Source organism: Rhipicephalus microplus, chromosome 1, assembly GCF_043290135.1.
Source record: "Rhipicephalus microplus isolate Deutch F79 chromosome 1, USDA_Rmic, whole genome shotgun sequence".
Classification (NCBI taxonomy): domain Eukaryota; kingdom Metazoa; phylum Arthropoda; class Arachnida; order Ixodida; family Ixodidae; genus Rhipicephalus; species Rhipicephalus microplus.
Window position 1 is genome coordinate 175,807,928 of NC_134700.1, and position 13,404 is coordinate 175,821,331.

Here is a 13,404-nt window from a genome sequence, read left to right on the forward strand (position 1 = left end):
AATATGCCTTGTCCAGATCTCACCTGTTACTATAAGATAGGGCTCCCGGCCGTTTCGGGTTCGTAGATTTTCATACAATTTTATGTTTCTTTTTTGTGAAGTTATGCGTCACTGGTTAAGTGCTTTTGCAACATTCAGGTGATGCGATAAACGCAAACTTGAATCGTAGTGTAAATTTTTATAAGAGAGAGAGAATCACTACAAGTACCTGTTTACATATCACAAATTGCACATAATACGGTAAGAAGAAAACAAACAGAACGAAATCGATATTACAAACAAAAAAGCAATATTTCGAATTGCATGTGTCTTAGTTTCTTTTTGGGACCTTCTCAGACAACAAAACATTTCTCACTTAGCTAACTAGGGCCACTCACCCAAAAGAGCCAAAAATGCCAAAAACATTTCTTCATTCCCTCCAGTATACCAATGGGTTGTCTCCATTGCCGCACTTCGCTTGCAATACGTAAATTTTCTCATCATGCAGCTGCTTTTCTTGCAACACGCAGTAGATGGGAGGTAGGTGAAGGTGTGGAACATGGGGACGCCAGCAGGGTGTCTTCCTTTGTAGTAGCTGAGCCTCTAAATAAGGAACATATATTTTTCACACTATAGCGTTTTTTTTGTCATCTTAACAGCATAGGAAAAACAGTTCATTAAAAAAATGAAGAAAAAACTCTACACCTGAATTATACAAAGAAGTACACTACAATTAGGCATTACACTCCAAAATTATTCATTGCCAATGTACACTTGAACTGTACAAAGAAGTACACTACAATTAGGCATTACACTCCAAAATTATTCATTGCCAATGTTGGGCAAATATATTTTTGATTTTAAAAAGATAGAAGAAAGAAAGAAAAGAGAAAAGGACAGAAAGAAAGAAGGAAACAAAGAAAGAAAGCTGTAGACCACTTACCTAGATTGGTTTCTGGACACCCAACCTTGAATGGATCTCGGTGTGAGCAATAGATCTATGAACGGTCGCGATGCCATCCCTGTCAATAGCACACCCGAGACGCTCACTCTGCTTACGTTCTCGGCACATCAAAAGATGACTGCGTACATGGAAATAGAAGAAAAAGAAGACACTTGTGAATTCTTGTTTGTTCTTACGCGCCCAAACAGCTTATTTTTACCAGAATGCATGTGAGTTCAATTTCGAACGGAAAAAAATATACGATGCCTTCGCATGATGTAATGTGATGCGATGCAATCACCGAGTATACTTCAGAAGATGGGCTCGACCTCCATAAAAATGAATTTGCTTGAATAGCCCTTTTTATTTTTGTTTATATCACAAGCTATATTTTTCATTTCGATTCCTGGCTTTTTATCGGCGCTGATGCACCAATTTACAGAACTTTTTTTTTATTTTTTCTTAGCTTGAGATTTCAACTACGAACAGATTTAGAAGATTTACATAAGGGCTACAAAGACTCACCGATAAAATTGAGCGGCATTACTTATTTTCAGACTGAAGTGAGTGCATGTAAGCTCTGCTAAATAAATTCAATTATACTAAAAAGATAATCAGCTGGTGAACAGCGGACAGCAAGTCTTTTTTTCTTTATCGCTAGGAAACTGACAATATCATTCATAAAGCCAATACACGATGGGAACTCATGAAAGCGGTGACATATTTTTGGTTATTTTTGCAAAGCTGAGGCAACAAAAAACTGAAGTAGTTTTAACGAAAGAAAAAAAAAGGTTGGCGAAAAACTAGTCGCTGCAGATGGGACACAATGCCACACCTTTTCATCGTGATAGAACAGTGCTTACAGTGTTTGGATGCTGATCCGAAGCCCATCTTCGAAGCACAATATTGCTATCATTTTGATAATTGATTTACTCACTCCCTGTCCATAGTCGCGATATTTGTGTGACGCTTCTAACTACTACTACTACTTCGAATACCGCCCCGCCGCGGTGGTCTAGTGGCTAAGGTACTCGGCTGCTGACCCGCAGGGCGCGGGTTCGAATCCCGGCTGCGGCGGCTGCATTTCCGATGGAGGCGGAAATGTTGTAGGCCCGTGTGCTCAGATTTGGGTGCACGTTAAAGAACCCCAGGTGGTCTAAATTTCCGGAGCCCTCCACTACGGCGTCTCTCATAATCATATAGTGGTTTTGGGACGTTAAACCCCACATATCAATCAATCGAATACCACTGCTTCTGTTCCTCTTCCAACTACCACTACTACTACTACTACTGAGTACTGCTGCTGACCTGCTGCCACCCCTACTACTGCTACAGCTTGGACTACGACTGCGCATGATAGAGCAAGACAGCTTCGCTGTAAAATTTTCAACAACGAAACCATTCCATTTGCATTAGGACAAGGGCAATGAAGAAAGGCGGGAAAAAATCACAGAATATCCACGGAGTGAATGATGATGAGAGGGGCGAAGCGTCAGGACTCTAGATGGAGGTACAGGCGGACTGACAGATAAACGGAAGCACGAACAGACGCACAAATGGACGGACGCACGGACAGATCACGGACGGGTGGATGGAAGCACGGACAGAGAGATGGACGGATGGACAGAAGCACAGAAGTACTGCCATCTAGTTTTATAACATCTTTTAATCTACTACAAGTACCACCATCTAGTGAACACTCGGAAAACTATACTAGAGGTGGCTACATACTACCTTCATCCGAGGATGTAATGACCCACATCCTAGGAAGCTTCGCTTCTAAAACAGTGGCACATACTCATGGGAGGGTATGTGCCACTGGTATGCAGGTATGTGCAGCGGGTTATGGCTACATACTACATACATCGGAGGATGTACAGACCCATGCCCTAAGGAGCTTCGTTCCTAAAAATTCTACGTGGTTTCCCATGTAGTTGAGCAACTAAATTTAAGGGGCTTCCCAACACTTCTTTAAATTGTTACAAATTCAAATTCAATTTTTTTACTAGACAAAACTACATGATCGCCAATTCTAAAAGTGGTGCCGATCGGTAGGTTCGAAAAACACGTAGGTCAAATACAGTAGCACACAAAGCCACCTGCAATTAGCAATTATTTGATTACTTCTGCTAAAAATGGTTGTTTTTTCTTTTTTATTCACAAATGATGTCATAAACCCAATTGACCGCGCCAAAAACTCGAAGTCCATGGCCACTGATTGATTTGAGCATCATAAACTGCACAGTTACCGAGGCTGCCACGGGATGCCATCTTGTGCCCACGGGCTCACTAGCGATAAACGTAAATACGCAACTTTTTGCTTCTTGAGGACCTCCCCCAGACTTCTTGTGAAGGGAATGTCGGCAGGAGCTCCTAGGCAAGCTGGCGGACTGGCCTGTTAGTGTTGCGGTCCCCTGGGCTCACACCTAGCACACATCGTACCTGGCTCGTTTATTCCAGGTCACATTTCTTAATGATAGTAAAGTTTATTCCTCCTGCTTCTCAAACTGAATGTATTCCGCGTATTCGTCAAAAACGAGAAAACAATCAGATCATATCCACGGAGTGAAAATGAGGAGTGTGGCGAAGCGTCTGTCTGTCTGTCTGTCTGTCTGTCTGTCTGTCTGTCTGTCTGTCTGTCCGTCTGTCTGTCTGTCTGTCTGTCTGCTTCTATCACACACGAGCATGCATCGGACGTGCCGACGAATGGGTGGATGGACCGACACTGCACCCCACTCATCACCAATCCCTCCGTGGATATGGTGAGAATTTCTTATCATAACGGCGTTATCTATCCTATTTACCATCAACTATACGAAAACCACTTACGTCCTTTCGCGAAATTATTTCCGAGCACATATCCGCCCAATGTCATCTAGTGAGCGATTCTTAAATCCAACTAGAAGTGGTTACTACAACATACTACTATGAAGGAGGGAAGCTTTGCTCCTAAATCAAAGGGCTCAATGTAATTACACACGCTGAGCACCGAACGCATGTTCTTCCCTCTTTGTCGTTCCTTCTGTGCGTCGTTTTGAGTGCGTTCCTTTGTACGTAAAGGAAGAAAAAGCACTAGAAGCGTGCTACAAATCCCTGTAACTTTGCTCATAGTCCACCGATTTGGAAAATTCTTTCCGATGTATATTCGTAACGAAATGGTTCTCTTGACGAACGCATTCGATGATTACTTCAAAAAGCTGTGCAGGGCCCTCTAAGACAGAGAAGTAAGACATAGAGGAACCGAATGTGCTGTTCATCATGAGGACGCTGAACGCGAGCTCATTGCAGTTTGATTACGAGCTCACAGCAAGCTTCCGAGGCATGAACGTTATTTTACATTCACCATCCTTCACTTGCGATGAACTGCAGTTCTAAATATGGCCCTGGGTTTCGTCAATCTCGCTCGAGAACCCATGACCTTTTCCGGTCGTAGGCGCGTCATACATCTCTGCTTGTCCCTTTGTGTGCTGCTGATTGAGTTCCAGAACGTTTTTTATCATTTGCTCGGCTGCTTCTCATTTTTTTTAGTTTTAGTTTTCCACACTTACTCGTTTCAGCTACATTGCTGCATACTTGTCTTCTTATGTAAGCACAAAAGTAATCCCTCTGTGATGAAAACTGATGGTCTCGGCTACAGAGGTTGATCCTTGCAGCTTTCGCATTCCTTGAAAAGCTTTAGCATTGATTCAGCCTCTATCTTTTTTTGTTTTAGATGTAAAAACAAGTTTTACTGAGAAAAAGCAAACGTTTATTCTAAATACATAGCGGAAATACATGGAACGCTTTGGCAGCTGATTCGCTACTTCTTGCTATTCATCTCTCTTCTCACCGTCTCAATTAATCTTCGTTCGACCGACGTCCGCTTCACTGGCACTGGTATAGAGAGCGAGCGTTCTTGCACTAAAAGAAGTTTTAGGCTTGAGACTTTACGCTCAACCGTAGAAAGCTCGTGCGGGAAAAGAATGTCAGGTTGTGGACAAGAACCTCAAATCTGTGGCACGCACCCACATTTGAGGAAAAAAGTGTACATTGATTTCATTGTTAAACACAATGTAAATGAAAACTAACAGACAATAACGGCCAGGAATGTTCAGGGGACGTATTAAAAGTAATGCAATGTAAATGTGAAAACGCCAAATCAGAAGAAAAAATAACTTGCCGCTGGCAGGCACCAAACTAGTGACCTTCGAATAACGCTTCTTATGCTCAACCACTGAGCTACGGAGTCGGTCATCCTTCCACCCGCTTTATATGGTATAAATGTGCACCTAAACGTGGAAGGTTCTGACAGTGCCATAAAAGGCAAACATTCGCTTCATTTTTCGTGTGGCTCACAAGTGTATCTTCTTACCGTGACGCGTATGAAACTCTCTTTTTTTCTTTTTTTTTGCTGTGGCTTTGGTACTGCGCATATCCCACAGGGCGTGTGGACTACAGTGGTTGAAATGTGATTGTCAACAAAGCACTCGGTACTGGCTCTAGTCTGGTCGTCTTGTTTTTGCGGTGTCCGAAACCGCCATTTTCCTTTAAAGCATACAATAGACTCCACCTGACGTTTGTTAAGTTCCGACACAACGCAGCACTGACAAGATACATCCAATAAACACACACCCGCCAAGTGTGACGCCTCAAGGGCAAGCCTTATCCCACTGAAAAAAGCATCCGTAGATTTATTAACAACATCATAACGACAAAGCGACAGCGGAGCTCAGGGAAAGCCACAGTGATGGGATGCCAAGTGAGGAATAACTATGGTATAGTAAGGCCTACCATCTGATGACCTACCATGTCAAGCCCCCATTCCTCCTGCCAGATTTCTTCACTCCCCCTCACCACTAGACCACCTTCACATCTCCTTCTTTCCTCCCACGTCCCCCCACCTCTATTCCCCTCCCTCGCCTACACACATCTGTTTTTAAAATGGCGGTTAAGCGGCCTTGTTGGTACGTACACTTGGCTATTTGAAAGAGCGCTGAAACGGAAAACAATAGACAGGCCTCGGCAAAAAAAAAACGGGGGGGCGGTATAGTTTATTGTTGCTTTAATGTAGACAAACAGACAGACAAAGAACTTTAGTGATTCGCTTTAATGTAGAACGCAATTCTCTTCGTGCGCCTTTGGCGGCGGCGCTGCGAACGACACTGCGATGACAAAATTCGGGGCATTCGGCTTTTGTCGTCTTCTCTCTTCTGGCTAAAACATCTGCGCTGTGATTATAGTTGGCTCGCAAAGCATTACTCTCATCGGTTATTAGCCGTATTTTCTTCGGGCGTTAGTTTAACACATGGCTACTAGCATGATGGAGGTCAAAAAAAGTCCCAGCATATGCACGAAGTGAATGATGATGAGTGGGGTGAAGCGCTGGAGGATTTTGTCACTAAACCGTGAACCATCCACGAATATCACCCACTACGTACAAATATGTGACAAACACTGTATATGGTTATACAAGAAATTTTATTATTCGTGAGTGGTAGCTATACGTCGCTTCTGTTCCCCTTTCATTATAATACCTGTATGATCACAGAAGTGGGGGATCGATGATGGGGCGTGTTGGAATGTTTGCAAGGACGAAGTAGTGGGCAGTTTGCAAAGGTGGAACGATATGCGATCACGTACAAACAAGGAATGTCCATAGAGGGACAATCTATTATTCTTTAACGTGCACCTGTATACAAGCACACGACCATCTTGCATTTTATATTGACTGCTCTTTAACAGTATTTCCTTTATAGTCAGTGAAGTGGTGGATCGGTGATGGGGCGTAGTGGAATGTTTGCCAGGACAAAGCAGTGGGCAGTTGGCAAAGGTGGAACGGTAGGCAGGTGGTCACGCACGTACATACATACATACATACATACATACATACATACATACATACATACATACATACATACATGCATGCATGCATGCATGCATGCATGCATACATACATACATACATACATACATACATACATACATACATACAGACATACATACAAGGGATGAACAGACCCACGCCTTTAGGAGCTTCGCCCCTCAATCGTTTATTTTTAATGTACCTTCCCCATTACCCACTGCCATCATGGTCTGACTCATGCCCCTCGGTCGGTTGTTTAACTCAGTCGGCTGGGCGGTGTTAAAATATCTTACCTAGGAGCGCGAATGCCCCAGCAAGCGAGTTAATTAGAACAAACGTCGCTTTGCAACCAAAGGGTGGATAAAATTAGGGTTCATTTCTAAACATGGCGTCGTATCAGCCGCACTTGAGTTGAACAAAATACACCATTTCCTCTCAACTACAGTCATGTTCAGATCTGTTAAAAAATGGCAGCATATCCACGGAGTGAATAATGGAGAGTGGGGCGAAGAATTCGTCCGTCCATTCGTTCTTGCTTCCGTCCGTCCATGCGTCCGTCAGTGTGACCGTTCATGCGTCCATCAGCCCGTCTGTGCGTGCGTCTGTTCGTGCGTCCGTCCCTGCGTTCGTCCATGCAGCCGCCCCTGCGTCCGTTCATGCGTTCATCCATGCATCTGTCTTTGTGTCCGTTCGTCCATCTATTCAACACTCCAAGTACCACCATCTCGCATCTTTTCATCATATATTCTCCATATAGAAGCACCGTCATTCAGCGGACATTCCAAGGACTAAACGAGAGGTGGCACACGCACACTTTGTTACGGCTTGCGCTTCGGGTCTACTTCCCACCTTTAACCACCTCGAGTTCATGGTATATACTAGTTCACTGTATTCATGGCACTGCGGCCGAACGCTCGCTAAACCTTTCTAAAGCTAAGGAGGTTACACCCAGCGAGTATAACGTAGCAACCCTTTCTTGTCAGATAGTGCTCAATGTACATGCCAACAGCTGCTAATGGTGATCGCAGCCTGCGCGTTAACTAAAAGCCGAATGCTCCTTTCTCTCATTCCCCATTAGCAGCCATTGACATGTACATTGAGCACTATTTTTTATTGTTCAACAACGCACAGAAGAAGTCTCTCACCGGCACCACCTTGGAGGTCAAAATGTTATACTTGTTACAAACTACGGGGGACGAACGGGTGCCGCTATAAGGAGTTTCGCCCCTAAAAATCTCTTGCCGACTAAACGAAAGTGCTAAATCAACAGACAAATGCGTTATTGCCGGCAACAAGCGTGGATTTGACGAGTTCGCACTGCATACTACAGCTTGTTAGGAACCCTTCATGTGTTGGCTTTTTGTGTGTGTTTTTTTAAACTTAGGTGGAGCGCGCATGAAGGCTACCTACAGCTTGTCAGACGCACCATCGGCGTTGAATGGAACGCGAACGGGGTTGCGCGTCTCGTGATTAGAGACAGAAACTTTCATTCCAGTCGCAGTTCATGCGGAACGCCCATGCTTTCGATCACGCAATCTAGCCTGACGGGATGTCCGAAGTTCTCATTGTTGATGACTCGATGGTGGCCACATACTGTTGCTAATGCTTGGACCCACGCGCTCCACTGTATGTTAATCATTTCACGGCTAAAGTGCAGATTGGTAAAAAGTAGCTGTCATTTGGTATCCAACGCACGCTGCGCTAGAGGGTAATGAGAAGGTAGACGGTATAGATCGCTGAATCAATATCCGAGTACCGATAGTGACTCTCAAAGCTGGATGCAGCCAACGCAGCCCGGTTGGCGCTGCGTCGGCTTGCTCTAGCTGCGCTCGAAATAACTGGGCGCGAAGCGCTGTCAATTAGTGGCCCAAGAAAAAAAAGCGAAAATGGTGTTCGCAGACAACCAAATTGAAGCAGCGCTGTCCGCATCGCTATCCTCGTTATACAGTTTGAGAGAATGGTTTCGTACACATGTTGATGTGGCACTCAACAAGTTTGTTTCAATTTAATACAATGTGCACGAAATGTCACAAAACTCAAACATGAAGACGAAGAGCTTTCAGTCGTGGTCGGTATGCTGGCATACAGCTTGTTTACTACCTTGCGACGAATGAACTGTCACTTGAGGACAATTGTTTAACGAACAACAAATATCGTTCCATATGTGATGGGTGGGCGGCAGTGAGCAAGGAAGTGGTGCGGAGCTCGTTTCGGGCAAATTAGACAAGTCTGGCGTCATCTTCCCATTGAAAATGAAGCCACGGCCTCACGAAAGTGGCGGTTTTCACAATCCTTTTATGCAGAAGAAATCACAATATTTACGTGTTTGTTAGGAACTTGAAAGTTTGTTGATCTAAGAAAAATTTCTGCATTGTTATTTTTCACAATTTTGATGATTTCGAATTCGGCTAACATGGGCATTTTGCCTGTTCTGTGAAATCCTAATGATCCTCTACTGCATTGCCTACAACAATCTTATCACTCTCTTTAGGAATTTTACCATCGTAGACCGACGATCCTATACGGCCTTCGTTCTAAGGGACAGCCCATTTCTCTCACATAGCCGAGTACATCGTACTGCAAATCTAAAAAAAAACATTTGTTGTCATTACGCGTTGATTGTTGGGTTTTTTCGCCACGCGTATGAAGTCTGATGGCTCAATCTCTTATTGATGCACGGGACGGCTTTATTCTCTCCCGTAGTGAAGTAAGAAGTACTCTAAACTGTTTGTCATTTTCCCAAACACAGATTCTCACGTGAAAGCGCGTGCTATGCTCTAAAGTATTCATAATTTATTCTAAGTGAATTTTAAAACTTTAACAGCTTATTGCTACCCCGTAGTAGAGTATGTCATGCTCTAAATCATCCAACATTTGTTCCAAACAGTTTTCAGACTAAGATATTAGCTATGATCTTCGGCTTAGATTTTAGCTAGTGTTTGAGGGCGTCCTTAGCTGGCCGGCGCCCATCATGGCAAGCCAACCAACCAAGTAGGCGTTAGCCTTCGATGTCATCATCCCTGAGAGAGCAAGTTATGAGGACATCGTTAGCTCAAGGTCTTCAGTTGTAGGAGTCGAACAGGTGTACCATGTACAGCACTTTGGAGGCCGTAATAATTGAGACCCCACTAACAGTGAAGCCGCTCTGGCTGAAATCATTGACGCGTCTCACCTAAACATCAGAGGTGAGCACGTTGATGTCGTACATCTAAGCCCCAAGTCACTCAACAAGTCCCCATCCTGTTCCAGCCATGCCGATGCGCCAGTGAGGTCCTCGCGCAAGCATTGTCCCTTTACGACAAGGTGCTGCACAACTGCAGATGGCTCATGGGCTCACACAGAACCGTGACCTTTGAGACGTGATACTTCCGAATATAAATGAAGACCTCGTCGATGCGCCCAACTACCTCAAAGTCACAGGGCATCGTGCAACCTGTGGCTATAAAGGAATCCAGTGGGCGTGCCATCCATGTAAGTGGCCACTTCAAAATGATGCGCGTGGCAACCTTGGATGTGGACCACTTCGGATAGGGTCACAGTGGTCACTTCCGCATGAATTGCACAGCTCGCGCTTGTGGGAGGTGCTGCAATTACGGCCACGACGGGAAGGGCTGTTTGCTGCCGTGTCACCGCTGTGGCGACTCTCATGCCCCCGTCATCAAAGAGGCAATGAGGGAAGCTTCCTGTCTCCTCCCGTTCACCGGCAAGCGTTCAGATTTCGACGTTGAACTGGAAAAACTTTGCGCGCTTCGCCGAAGGGCGGAAAGAAGATACAGGCAGACGAAAGCAATATGCGACTTGAGGCTGTCACGACGCATACAGAAAAAAGTCGAACGACGTTTAGACAAACTTGAACAGGAACGCTGGAAATCATTCTGCGAATCATTGGATCCCCGAAAGCCGTTGTCACGCATCTGGAGCACTATTCGTGGCCTGCACTCGACTCCCCAACAAAGACATCCTTTCATGGCTTTAGCCCTACATTCAGGCCACAGTCAACTTGAAGTGGCAAATGAGTTTTGTACGCGAATCGCTGGTGTGTCCGCCTTGTCCGCTGGCACCATTAGGAGTGTTATCCCTGAACCCCGCATCTACGAAATGGACAATCTTTTCACTATAGAAGAACTTGACCCATCTTTGGCGGCTTCCCGACGATCATCTTCACCAGGACCCGATGGCATCACCTACGCCGCTCTAGCCAACCTTCAACAGGAGGCAAGGGGACAGTTGTTAAGCTATTACAACCACTCATGGCTGGCGGGCAATGTTCCCCAGGATTGGAAGATAAGTCGACTTGTGCCAATACTTAAAGCAGGAAAGTCACCATTTGATTTGACATCATTTTGCCCTGTTGCCCTCGCAAGTTGCGTAGGAAAAGTTATGGAAAGGATGATACTTACACGCCTAGAATGGTACCTCGAGCGCTACAACATATACCCAAACTGCATGACGGGTTTTCGGTGAGGTAGGTCATCCCTTGACAACGTGATTGATCTCACAACATTTATCCAGCAACAGAAGAGCCTCAAGCGCATACCACTGGCACTCTTCCTCGACGTCAAAGGGGCTTATGATAACGTAACACATAAAGCCATCCTAGACTCGTTGGAAGCTGTTAGAATCGGTGGTCGGATGTTCCAATGGATCCAGGATTATTTGACGAGAAGGTCCTTTTTTGTAAAAACCTCAGATGGACCTACCACCAGTTACTATACCTCCCGTGGCGTCCCTCAGGGCGCCGTATAAAGTCCCACTCTATTTAACCTCGTGATGGTAGGACTTCGTGAAATTTTGCCAAGTACTATTCTCATATCCATATATGCTGACGATATTTGTCTATGTACTTCGGCTGTAACTCGTCTACAAGTACGTGCAAGAGTCCAGCTGGCTGACACCCTGACATGCTCATATCTCCACAAGCAAGGTCTTTCCGTCTCAACGGAGAAATGTGCATTTGTTGCGTTTACTCGCAGAGCCATGACACAATACCCCGTTACCATCAATGGACAAAATATTCCATACCAGAAGAACCATCGCTTCCTGGGTGTGATGATTGACAAGGACCTTTCGTGGAGTGCCCACTGCAAATACCTGAAGAGAAGACTAACTTCCAACGTCCATATAGTGCGGTTTCTCTGCGGAAAATCTTGGGGCGCATCGATAAGGTCAATGAGGCAGCTATACAGGGCACTGTTTCTGGGATTTTTGCGCTACAGCTTGCCGTTACTGGCAAGTACGTGCAAGACGAACATCCGCACTCTCGAAAGTCTGCAAGGACAAGCACTACGCGTGTGCTTAGGATTGCTGCGATGCACCTCAACCTACGGGGCAATTATGATCGCAAGAGAGCATCCAATTTGAACATACATCACCACTGACAATTTGAGAGCCCACATAAGACACCTCTGCCGAGTTCCTGGTCACCATGTTGCAGTGTTGCCACTTCAAAGACCACACGCGATGTTTTCAAAGATTATTTCTGCACATAGAGAATGCCTTCCTTTTGGCTTCACTCCAGCAACAAGACCAGCGTCACCCCCGGGGTGCCTACAACAACCACTGGTGTGCCTCACTATTCCGGGAATAACGAACAAGAGCCATCATTCAACAGTGGTCCTACGACAGGTGACATTGTCGCTACTCAACGAAAAATACGGCCAGAGGACCCACATTTACACCGATGGATCGGTCTCGGCTGACAGCTTCACAGGTGCTGTTGTCATCCCGGCGTACCAGGTCACTATAAAGCTCAAACTGTCGCATAGGACAACATCCACAGCAGCGGAGCTTGCCGCCTTACGTGCTGCTATACTTTATATCGCGGAAGCCCGACCTCAAAAATGGGCTGTGTTCTGCGACTCCAAGGCATCCCTTCAGAGCTTGCAATCAGCTTTACGACAGAGGGAGCATCAACAACTAGTGAATGAAATAAGAGAAGTGATTCACGATGTTTTATCGAAAGGACATGACTTGGTGTTCCAGTGGTTACCGGGACATTGTGGTGGTGTCGGTAATGACCTTGCTGATAATGCTGCCCGATCCGCCCTCACGGAGGCCCAGACAACCCCAATTCCATTGTCGAGAACCGACGCTTCACTCGTTCGCTAACACCATGACGGAAACTTGGCTGAGTGGCCCCAGTGTCAGGAACCGCCGCCTACACAAATTGGACCCGTCGAGAAAGCCTAAAGTTCTATCGGACCTCTCCCACCAGGATGCAACTTTACTGTGCCGCCTGTGGTTAGGAGTAGCTTTTACAAAGGCGTACTCCTTTCGCATAGGAATGGCGAATAGCTCCCGATGTGAATCGTGCGACACTGACGAGACAATCGAACATCTACTGTGTTCATGTGAACGTTTTGCGAGCGATCGCAACTTGCTACGCGAAACGTTAGAGACACTAGACAGTAGACCTTTTTCGGAAGAGAAGATACTTGGCTCATGGCTCTATGCGTCGCTGGCCAGCAAAGCGACGCGGGCATTGCTAAGTTTTCTAAAGACGATCGGACTACGCGACCGCTTATAAGCGTGCAATGGACAAGGTCACATCTACACACACGTTGCCCTTCACTTCTCTCTCTCTTCTCCTTTAATCCCCTCACCCCTTCCCCCAGTGCAGGGTAGCAAACCGGACGTACGTC